The sequence below is a fragment of the Nelumbo nucifera genome, chromosome 3 (assembly GCF_055504915.1).
Source record: "Nelumbo nucifera cultivar China Antique chromosome 3, China Antique-T2T, whole genome shotgun sequence".
In the NCBI taxonomy this organism is placed as follows: Eukaryota; Viridiplantae; Streptophyta; class Magnoliopsida; order Proteales; family Nelumbonaceae; genus Nelumbo; species Nelumbo nucifera.
The window spans coordinates 109,854,786-109,866,173 of NC_142651.1; the positions used below are offsets into that span (position 1 = coordinate 109,854,786).

At 40.3% G+C, this 11,388-nt stretch overlaps 1 pseudogene; it reads right to left on the reverse strand.

Annotated features, from left to right (window-relative positions):
- Window positions 1-7,008: 7,008 nt before the first annotated feature.
- LOC104607213 (protein RADIALIS-like 4 pseudogene) lies at window positions 7,009-7,386 on the reverse strand (annotated as a pseudogene).
- Window positions 7,387-11,388: the final 4,002 nt, after the last annotated feature.

The following is an 11,388-nucleotide window of genomic DNA, read 5'->3' on the forward strand; positions in this document are numbered from 1 at the left end:
CGTGCTCCCCTTGCCGACCTGACTTATTGTTTTTATTGTTGTGCTGTACAAAATTTCTTAAGTATCCGCGACGGATGAGCCCCTCTATCTCGTCCCGGAGATTATTACACTGCTCGGTACTATGACCGTGGTCTCTATGGAAACTACAATACAAATTCTTATTTCTCTCGTTCGGATTTCCCTTTTGGCGAGGTGGCCACTTCACGTATGGGGCGTCCTTGATCGTCAATAAGATCTCGGTCCGCCTTGTGTTTAACGGCGTGTAATCCGTCCGAACTGCTAGGGGAGCTCGGAACGATTGGTTCGGCTTCGGCTCTCGGGCCGGGTTTTTCCTGTCGACTGGGTTGGAGGGCTCGCCTTCCCTCTTTCTTTTCTCGTTCCCACCTTCGGTTCATTGGTTGATTTCTTCCTCTATCCTCATGAACTTGTCTGCGAGCTTGAGGAATTCGGCCACGGTTGCGGGCTGGTTAGTTACCATGTGCCATTTGAACTCTTTGTGCGTTACCCCTCTTTTGGCTGCCATGAGCTGCACCGCGGTATCTGCAAGCATGCTTCATTGAATCGCTTGATGTAGCCCCGGATGGATTCTCCTCTTTGGACCACTCCAAAGATGCTTTCCTCTATTCTGGGGCACCGTTTGCTGGTGACAAAGTGTGCGGTGAAGACCTGCACGAATTGGGCCCAGCATTTTATTGACCTGGGGGCCAAGTTCCTGTACCAAGTGCGGGCTACCCCCTTGAAGGTGGTGGTAAAGGCCACGCACATGCACGATTTGCTGGCCCTGGTGAGGTGCATTTGGGATTGGAAAGTGTCAACATGGTCGTTGGGGTCGAAGGACCCGTCATACTTGTCTAGAGGTGGGAGCTTGAAACCTATGGGCAAGGGGACCGCCAGGAGTTCTGATGCGAGGGGGGAGGAACTGAGAGAATCGGGGCAGCTCCTACCTCGTCTGAGCTCGTCTCTTCTTTGCCTCTGAGCTCTGACAAGACACGAGTGGCAGTTCGGCGATTTCACCGGTGCCTTCGTTGTTGAGTGGGCCTTGTACTGGCGCTGCTGGCCTCCGTGTTGCCGAGCTCGATGGGCCCGGAATGCTGGTAGTCTGCTGCTAGGGCACCGAATCGGTTTTCTGTGAGCGGGAACTCGGGCTTGGAGCACTGAGGTGCCGATCTTGCGGGCGAGGTTCCCGACCCGCCTGCGAGCTGCGAGGCGGGGATGATTTTTCTCTCTCTTCAGCCTGGGGACGAGGCCTGGCTGTTAGGGGGTTTTGGGGCCGGGAAGCCTTTCCTTGGTGGGGGCGTCCATCCTGCGGGGAGGCCTTGATCGGCCTCGGAGCAGGGTGGCGTGGTGGAGTAGTGGTTGATTCAGTGGCAGTTGGGGGAACTACTGTTGATAGTGATACTGGGAGATGTTTTGCAGCACTTGGTGCTGGTGAAGCTGGTGTTGCTGGAACTGTTGCATTTGGGCTTGCATTGCCCGCATGCACTGCATCAGGTTGTCCAACCGGTTTTGGCTGGCTGCCAGGGGGACGGCAGTCGGTTCAGTAAAGATTGTCTCAATAGGGGGAGGAAAGGGGATGCTCGTGGCAGGGAGGTTTACGGGCGCCACTGCTTGTGGCGCATTCAAGCTGGGGATCCCATCCACCGAAAGGTGGATGGTGAACTGTCCGACGCACACCACGGGAACTTGAAGTTGTCCTCGGTGGTGTTTATCTCCGTGCCACGTTCGGCGTTGCTGGAAGAGGCCATGAGTGTTGTGTTTTTTGAAGAAAAGGGGTTATGAGAGTTTGGGGGGAGGCTTTTTGAAGCGTTTCCCACAGACGACGCCAATTGATGATGCGCAATCCGACCAGTCTTAGCTATCAACGACCTTGCCTCTTAACTGAGTAGTACGGAACCTGAAAAGGAGGAGATGAGGAAGCTCCGAGGAGAACCTGGTGTAAAGGCTCCGAAGCTTAAGTTAGAATCCTTCAAAGGCAAGATAAAACCAGATAGCGCAAAGTTTGCATACCTCCCCTTTGGGGTGGTGGAGAGCCTTTTATAACCACCTCGCACACTCACTCCTAGACTTCTGTCAGGTCGGGAGCGATTACTTCCGTGCTCCTACCAGTTCGGGCATCACTGCCTCTGCTAGGTCAGAACCGTCACTGCTCTTTTTTTCGGAGCCGTCTCTGTAACTGGAGATGGCGGTGGCAGGTGGCCGTTGAAGTGCGGCCGTCAAGCGTCAGATCCCAAGTCAGTCAGGTGCGCCGCCCCTGGATACGGACTCTTTCAGTGTCAGGTACGGTGTGGTTCGTCCAGTCCAATGCTCTGGAGGCGAAGTGCCTGGAGTGGTGTGCGAGGCGAAGTCTTGAGGGGGGGAGGTGTCCCGAACTGTCATGAGACGAGCCAGTTCGGGTCCCTGCTTTGTGTGACTCGGGGCAAAAGGGAGAGTTCGGGCTCCTCGTAGGGAGTTCGAGCTCTAAGCAGGGAGTTTGGGACCCTTGCAGGGAGTTCGGGCTCCTCGTAGGGAGTTCGAGCTCTAAGTAGGGAGTTCGGGCCCCTTGTAGGGAGTTCGGGCTCCTTTTAGGGAGTTGGTCTCCTCGAGGGGAGTTCGGTCTCCTCGAGGGGAGTTCGGACCGCTGGTCTTTCCCCTTTGGTGCAGCGTACCCTCGGTACCGAGCTACTTGTTTTTTGCCACGTGGCACGATTTGCGAGGTCGGGCCAAATCTTCCTTCATCAGAGCTGATCCCTTAAAATCTATAAAAGGAGGAGGGGGCGGCAACCTTTAGACATGCAACCTAAGACTCTTGTCTTCAGAGCTGAAATCACAGAAGAGAGATTTCTACAACCTCTGCAAAATCTCTCTTGCCGCCTCCTTCCTGCCGCCGCCATTACCTTTAGTTCGATCTCCAGTTCTTGGGAGAAATCAAGATCTGATCTTGATACCGATCTTTTGGGAAAATATTGATTGGAGCTGTACTCACAAGCCATCCAGTTGATTCTTGCGAAGGGTCAAGTTATTTTGAAGAACATTGCTGATTCTACTCCATCCTGCCTTGCGCCATCTTCAGTGGGAGCAGTCTTTGGATCCTTCCTTGGGCGTGAACACCTCCATTGGGAGAAACTAATTCTCCGTATCAGGTACATCCTCCCTCCTACTCCTTTTGGTTCAGATCTGGTTTGGTTCATGGTTCAAGATTGATCATTGAAAAATATGTTTTTCTAAAATAGGGAATTCGATTTCCTGCAAAGATGGGAGAAATTTTTTTTGAAATTTGCCCTGTCCATTCCGCAAAACTTGGGCGTCCATGTGATGGATATCCCATCCTTCAGTTTTAACGGATGTTGTTATTGCCTCTCCATTGCACAATTATTTTTCTAAAAAAAATCTAAGGGTCCATTTGGTTCGTAGTTGAAATCAGAATCAGAATTGGAATGGTCCATCCATAGTCTGTTTGGTTCAGACAGGAATGAAAATGGGAATTAAAATCAGCAGGAATGGGATTTCATTCCCAAGAGAGGGGCAGGGAATAGCCATTTCCTCAAACGGGGGAATGCCATTCTAGTAGGAATGGGAATAGAATTCCAATTCTGCCCAACCAAACAGTTAGAATTGAAATAGTCCATTCCGATTCCAATTCCAAACCCCTATTCCTACAAACCAAACGGACCCTAATTTCTTTTGTTTATGACTCCTTTTTAAAAAAAGAATCTAAAGTTGATTTGAATGTTATATTTAATTCATTTTATTAATAATATATAATATTTTAATCATTTTAAATTTAACTTTTTTATACCATTCAATATCTGACCAAGAAATTTTGGGTCTACCTATTATCTATTTGCAGCCCTATCCCAAAATCCTAAATAATAAAGTTGTCTTCATATTTCATCAATAACCTATACACATGAAGGAATGAGATGTAAAATGTGGTGTGTCCATATCAAATTAAATCACCGTGTGGTATGCCCTGTGCCCAAATAATTTTTTACATCAAAAGTCAAATTATTTATATGACATTGTGTGTCCAGCCATAATTACTATTTATTATCATAATTACTAATTATTATACCATCCTGTATACTTTACTGTAAAAGTGTAAATAATCATTCATCAAACATAGCTTAGGCTGTTCATCTGGGACCTATAACAGTAGTTTTTTTAACCTGCACTAAAACTAAGATAAGCATTCGCTTTATAATAATATAAATGAACTTAAAAATACTATTTTCAAAAACCCATTTATCCTTTCTGGTGTAAATGTTTTTTTAACCTTTTAACTCAAAGGTGGGAATGCAAGTTGAATGCAGGATCAGGAAAAACAGCATAAGAACAAATTTTGAGAAGGCAATCTAAAAGTGTGTTTATAAATGATGGTATTTTTATCAGTTTCAAAATACATATATTTTATAATAAAACTTTTATTAGTAAGGGTGTTTTATAAAGTGCCTATTTATGCATAAATCCTGTCTCTCCCATTGGCATGTTACTTATAGTTTTACGGTAGGCAAAATTTGGCCAAACCCAGACTAATCCAACCCACAGTTTTATATGAGTTGGGTTTGGATTTTTGGTCTTCAAGTTGGGTCTGAGTTGGGTTCAGCCTAACTCTAAGGTAACTTGAGAGTTGAGACCATCCCGATTATACTTATATGCATACATACATTTTTGCATATATATAAAATACATACATCAAATTTCAAATTAGACTGATTGGCTAACTTGAACCAAGACCAAACCTGAACCCAACCCAAATAATCGGATTTTTCTTAATGTTAGGCCCACCCAACACGCAGCCCTAGTCAAAGGGGTAGGAATGATTAGGTAAATATGACTGACTATATGAGGGGTGGTATTAGTATTTGACCAAACCCCAGGGGTGGGTGATGAATATTGTGAAGTGAGGAGACCGTTCCAATAGATCTATTCATAGGTCGGGTGACTCAACAGGCCGGCCCAGCCTGATCCATCCTTTGTCAAGCTTGGACAAAATTTTAGACTCATAGGCTTGGGTTCAGGCTCTAAGCATTGGGTTTGACTATTTTTGGATCAGGCTTGGGCTTTATTAAGTAATCCTAGCTTAATAGTATTACATTAATAAAAATATATTAATATTTATAATAATTATATATAATTATATATACGAAATTTATATAAAGTTGGCATTTGAAGTAAACATTTTTTAATAGAGGCAAAGCCCCATGAAGAGGTGTTACATGTCAAGCGTCCAACATGTGGATAAAATATAAGAAAACAAAAGCCATCATTTCGGAATTCGTTGCAAGAAAACCACATGGGTCAAGTCTCATGAGTCATGATGTGTAATTGCTGCATTACCTATAAAGTACTCTTTGAGTTTTGAATCCAAAGTCTCATGAGTCACCTTAGCAAGTTAGAAAGCATTATTAATTGTGGGGTAAGCATAAAATAATTAGCTTAACTTGGTTACATAAATAATTAGCTTCACGGTTTTTTTTTTTTTTTTTTTTGGGTCTCAGGGATGGATTATTCATTTGCAATTGCAAGGGGCTCAGTAAATGCAACATGAGGAGGACTTGTGCATCATAGAAAATATATAACCAGTTTCTTGGCTCTGGACCATCCAAATGAATGAATGCAGCAAACAAGCTTTTTCTTTACATATGGGTTTTGCATCTCTAAATCAAGCTATTGATTTCATTTTAAAAAGTTCCATGTCTATCAAATAATAAGGGTAAGTTACAGATAGCCCTGTCTTTTTGGGGTAATGACAGATAGGTACCTGAATTTTCAATTGCAATACATGGAGTATCCTGAATTCTCAAAAATAGATGCTTGGGTCCATCATTACTATTCGTCAGTTATACATCACATAATGCCAAAAAAAGAAAAAAAAAAACCCTTCTTGTGTATTTCTAAGATCATTCTCAGGTAACCAAATGTCTCCCCATGATTGCATTCTCACATAGATAGTGAATAACAGATTCAAATTTTCCAATGATCATATTCTTTAGTGGTGATTTTACTCCATAGAATGATCTCAAAAATATACGAGAAGGGTATTTTTGATATTATGTAATGTTTAACTAACTAATACTAACGGATGAACTAAGTATCTATTTTTGAAAATTCAGGGGTACTCAAATGTTGTAATTAAAAGTTTAGGATACCTATCTGTCACTATCCCAAAGTAGGGTATCTATCTATAATTTACCCAAATAATAATAAATAAAGATTTCATTGTAAAAAGGTCAGCACAAAAGATAGTGCAATTTCATAAGAATCTACACTGTGCAGATCATGGTTTTCAAAACTGGATTGGACCAGATGGTCGGATCGGAAAAATCGGGAACTGGTCAGGTGACCGATTTCGATTTTAGAGAAAACTGTTGATTTTGGTCAGTAAACTGCTGACCCAGGCGTTTGAACGTTCGAACCATTTGAACGGTTTTAACCATTTTTTATTTATTTTTATTTTTTGTCAGAATAGAACGACCGTTCAACTCGATAATCGAACCCTGAACGATTCAGTCTCCAGATCGGTTTTAAAAACCATAGTGCAGATACCCATGTCGTCGTAGGAAGATACGAGTATCTTGAGACACAAAAAAGACTACAATGACCGCATACATCCATATGAATTTAGTACCCAAGTTAATGGTCGGCCTACTAGTTGAGGTATCAAAAGACAAAGAACAGTGTCAGCCAATTAAAACATTTTGTGCCAATGAAACAATTAGCATGCCAATAAGGATTAAAATTTCGCGATTATAGTAATTGCTTCAGGGTTTGACCTGTTTTATGGGGTAAATAGGCCTTATACTCATTTCATGTTTGAAAAAAAAAAAGAAGAGTAAATTACAGACCCTTGTACTATGGGGTCTGTGACAAAGACCCTCTGTACTTTCTTGTGCGATAAAGATCCCCTGTATCATGACCATGAGACAAAGATCTCCCTTGACCGTTAAGTTAGATGATGGAATGTGTTAAATTACCAAAATACCTTATTAAACTTTTTCTATTTTTTTTTTGTCTTATTTATCTTAAAACCTATTTAACCCCGCCTGAGTTAAGTCTGATGCCAACCTCGCCTGAATCAGTGCCCAACCCAGAAAACCCAATTCCAAAATTACAGTTCAACCTCTTATCAGCAGCCCTAGAAGCAAAAGCAGGAAAGAGGTGCTGATCTTTGCTGTTGGCAGCCTCCTCCTTGACGTAAGTGGGAATCGGGATTTGGCCTGACTCAATTGCATCTACATCCTCGACCAAAACTTTGTAGTGTTTCTTCAGTTCATCTACAGTCTTACTTGGAACCATGGAAGCAATCTTCTCCCATCGGTCTTTTGAGTCGTCAGTTGCCCAGTGCATCGCAATTGCAGTCTCGAACGCCTTCTCCTCCTCTCTGCTCCATCCTCCTACACTAGCCATGTTCATTCGTCTAGTATTTTTCCTGTTAGTGTATTCTATCCACATTAGTATCCTGGAATTAAGGAAAGGTCTCCTCCTAGAATTAAAGAGATAATGATAGGATACTAATTTCGATAGGACTATCTCTCCTTAGTTCTAAGATACTAATGTGGATAGAATACGCTAACATTTCCAATCAAGCTTAGTCTATACCAAACAACGATGATGACAGATTAATTACAAGAATCCAATTTCTTTTGCTAGCATGGTTATTTGGCTATGTTGGGACTCAAGGAGGGAAGAATAAAGCAAGGTGTGGAGGATAGATCGATAGGGAGATGGGTATTAATGGAGGTAAAGTTTTTAAGGGCCACTTGGAAATTGAATGGATGGATCGGTTGTCATGTTCATACAATACATATATATTCTCTCTCTCTCTCGTGACTCTTTTTTCACTTACATAGACATAGTAATCATGGTGTGTGTAAAGGGGTGACCGGTGAGGAGAAGATGAGAGGTAGAGAATCTTTCCAACAATTCAACCACCACCCGTTGCTTGGAGTCACAGCCATCAGCCAATCAGCCAAAACCTTTTATAAATTTGTGAATGTTTGACTCCTCCTCTCACAGTCAGAAATTAGAGATGGGTTAGTATCATAATGAACTCAGATCATGGTTGTTATTTTGTAATTCTATATAATCATCAGATGAACTATAATTTTGGAGCAGTTAGTACAGGATTGGCATCAGGCCCAACTCAAGTTGCTTCCGGTATCGATGTTCACCCAGAAATTTTGTTTTGGTGTGCCCAGTCCGATTTTTCTCTATTTGCAAGGAACGGAAAATAGAGAAAAATTCAATGAAAAAAGGGGAGGAGAGAAAGGGGAAGGGGAAGAAGAGAGATAGGAGGAGAGAGAGGGAGGACTTCAACGAAAGCTTGTCGCTGCTGTTCTGTGTATTGTGAAATCAGGGAAGATGAACATTGTTTTTCTTCCAATTGTTCAAATAATTATTATAAGGGTAATATGAGGATTAAAAAATATTATAACTGCGGACTTCAGTGAAAAGCTAGCAGAAGGGGGTCTTTGTCTCATGATCATAATACAGGGAGGTCTGTCGCAAAACAAAGTACAGGGGGTCCTTTGTGGCAGACCTCATAGTACTGGGTCTTTGCAAACCTGACTCGATTACTATGTCCATACATACATATTTTATAATATAAAAATATGTTTTATAATATATATATACTTATATATATATATTATATATAATATAGAAATATTCTATATATTATAAAAACATATCATATATATTTATAAAATATAAAAATATATTCATTTTCAAGTTTTTGAATCAAACTCGAACGCATCAAATATTTAATCAAACTCAAGTGAACCAAAAAAAAAATAATTCGTATTCGAATAGAATTCAAACTCAAAATCGGACATAATAATATTTTAGTCGAATCGAATCAAGACATGTCAAAATTCAGCTTGACTCGACTCGTTTACATCCCTAAATACTAGTAATACCCACACATAGGCATAATTAATGAACCATTGATATGCATGCAGATCCATCATCACCCAAGCGTCCAAGTTGTAGCCGATTAAAGCGATGTTCTTGCTTCCTGTGCAAATTATGGATGATGATCACTCTCTATATGACTAATTCTGGCATCTCTTCCATGAACGGCCCATACCATAATGCAAGAGAGGTTAGTCTGGCTCATTTTGTTTTTATGCGGTCTTGAAAGACATCACATCTCCGCCCCACAAGAGAGTCAGCTCGAGATTATTCTACAAGGCTCGAGCTCGGTTCGAGCCAGAACCTTGAGCTCGAGCTCGGTTCAAGTCAAAAGTTCATAAGTTTGAGTTTGACTCGTTTTATATTTTATAAAAATAAAAATTATATATAATTTTTTTTATTTTATATTTAAAAATTAAGAATTATAATAATTAATAATTATAATATTTTTATTATATATATATATATATATTGAGCCGACTTGCGAGCCTCACGAGCCGAGCTCTAGTAGGCTCAAGCTCGGCTCGTTTAATAATCGAGCCACTGAATTGGGCTCAAGTTTGGTTGAAACCGAGCCGAGCTCGAGCAGCTCGTGAAAAACTCGGCTCGTTGCCACCCCTACCCACAAGGGGCTGCCCCACAATGCCCCACAACACATCCCCACAATCTCCCGATGTTGCCAATACACGGTGGGGATGTGCTGTGGGGCGAAGATGTGAACTCGTCTTGAAAAGGAGTGAAAAATGAAGGTTGTTATCAATAATTTTTGTTTCTATTTCAGAACCACACCACAGACAAAGCTTATCTGCAAAGTTGATAAGGTTGGTCTTCAAAAGAGAAAAAAATAAAAAGCAAAACTAGCTTTCTAAAATAGAATCCTAGTTCTGTTTCACAAAATCCTGATGTGGTGCAATATTAGAGAGTCCAAAAAGGTTACTATGGTCTGAATCTGAAATGGGTTTTTCTTTTTAAAGAAGGGCATTAATTTTCTTTTATAAAAAGAGCTCTCGCTCTGGTCTCTAGCCCAGTTCTTTCAAAAGTAATGTTTAAAGAAAATGACCTGGAATCGGAATCGTTCTAGCCATCAATTTTTAGGTTAACAATTCAATCATCCAATTTGAATGGATAACCCATTTTAACAAAAAATAAAAAAAAAATAATAATTAAAATAAAAAACAATCAAAACAGGCAAACAGATCAACAGTTCAACCATGAGAGTTAATTAATCGTTAACCAATTTAATGCTTTTTAACCAATAAATTGGATTTAGGGTAAAACAGAACCGATCGATTGGATAGTTCCCGAGCTGCGTCAATGACGGCTTGAAAACAGTACTCAAAAAGTATAATACCTAAAAACCCACCAATTGTCATATTTGAATTCAGCTCTATCGATTCGGTTAGATTACGCCTCTCCTCATATTCTTCTTCTTCTTTTTAAAGAAAAGAATATACCAGAATTGTCAATTGAGGTATCTAGAAACTATGGTAGTGCCGTAGTGGTGCCGGTGCTTTTGGGGGAATCTTCTTCCTAGTGATGGACAAGACCTCACCGGAAGCATCAAGATTTCTGAGATTGATTTGATATGACAAATGCATCGGTCCTAGTGGCCACTACTTGATTTTAGTAGGTGAGAAAAAGACGAATCTGCTCCTCACACCTGGCGGTGAGGAATCTATGCTGCCGGAAGGACATGAGACCCTAAGGCCCCTTGATCATCACTAGATATCAAGTCTCCGACCCTCACTGAAAAAATAAAAAAAAAAGATGATGTGAACTCAAAGCCATCAAAACCAATGCATAATGTATGTGTTTATTTGTCTAAATCGGATTCGAATTTGATCTGATTAAACTTTAAAAAGATCTGAATTCAATCCGTTCATATTGAATCGGACGTGGATCTTTTCTTCACAAGTGAATCCAACATGGAATACTCCAACCATTCCAATCTCTTAATATTTGAATATTTAGATTTACACTTATATCTATATAATATTTATATATATTATTTTTTAAATGCTATTTTCAAGTCATTTTATTTATTCATAAATACAATATAAAATTTAATTTTTACTATATATTTATATTCTGATCATTTTCCGTTTTATTTAGGGATATTATCGAAAGTTTATCATGTCTTTTTTGCATTTTTCTTAAACTCATTATAACTTTTCAAAATCTCCTGTTAGTGAGTTTTTATTATTCAAAACTCACATTCCAATAGATCATCGCTAGTGACCATTAAAAGATAAATGGTTTTATGAAATTCTCCATACTATCCCTCCAAATATCTCTCTCTTAAAAGACAAATGGTTTTATCAAATATTCCATACTACCCCTTCAAATATCCTTTAGTGACCATTAAAAGATAAATAATTTTATCAAAATTTCCATACTACCCTTCCAGATATCTCTAGTGACCATAAAAAGATAAATGGTTTTAAGCATCACTGTTCATCATCTTCTTCTTCTTTAACAATCAAACCAGTAGAGGTT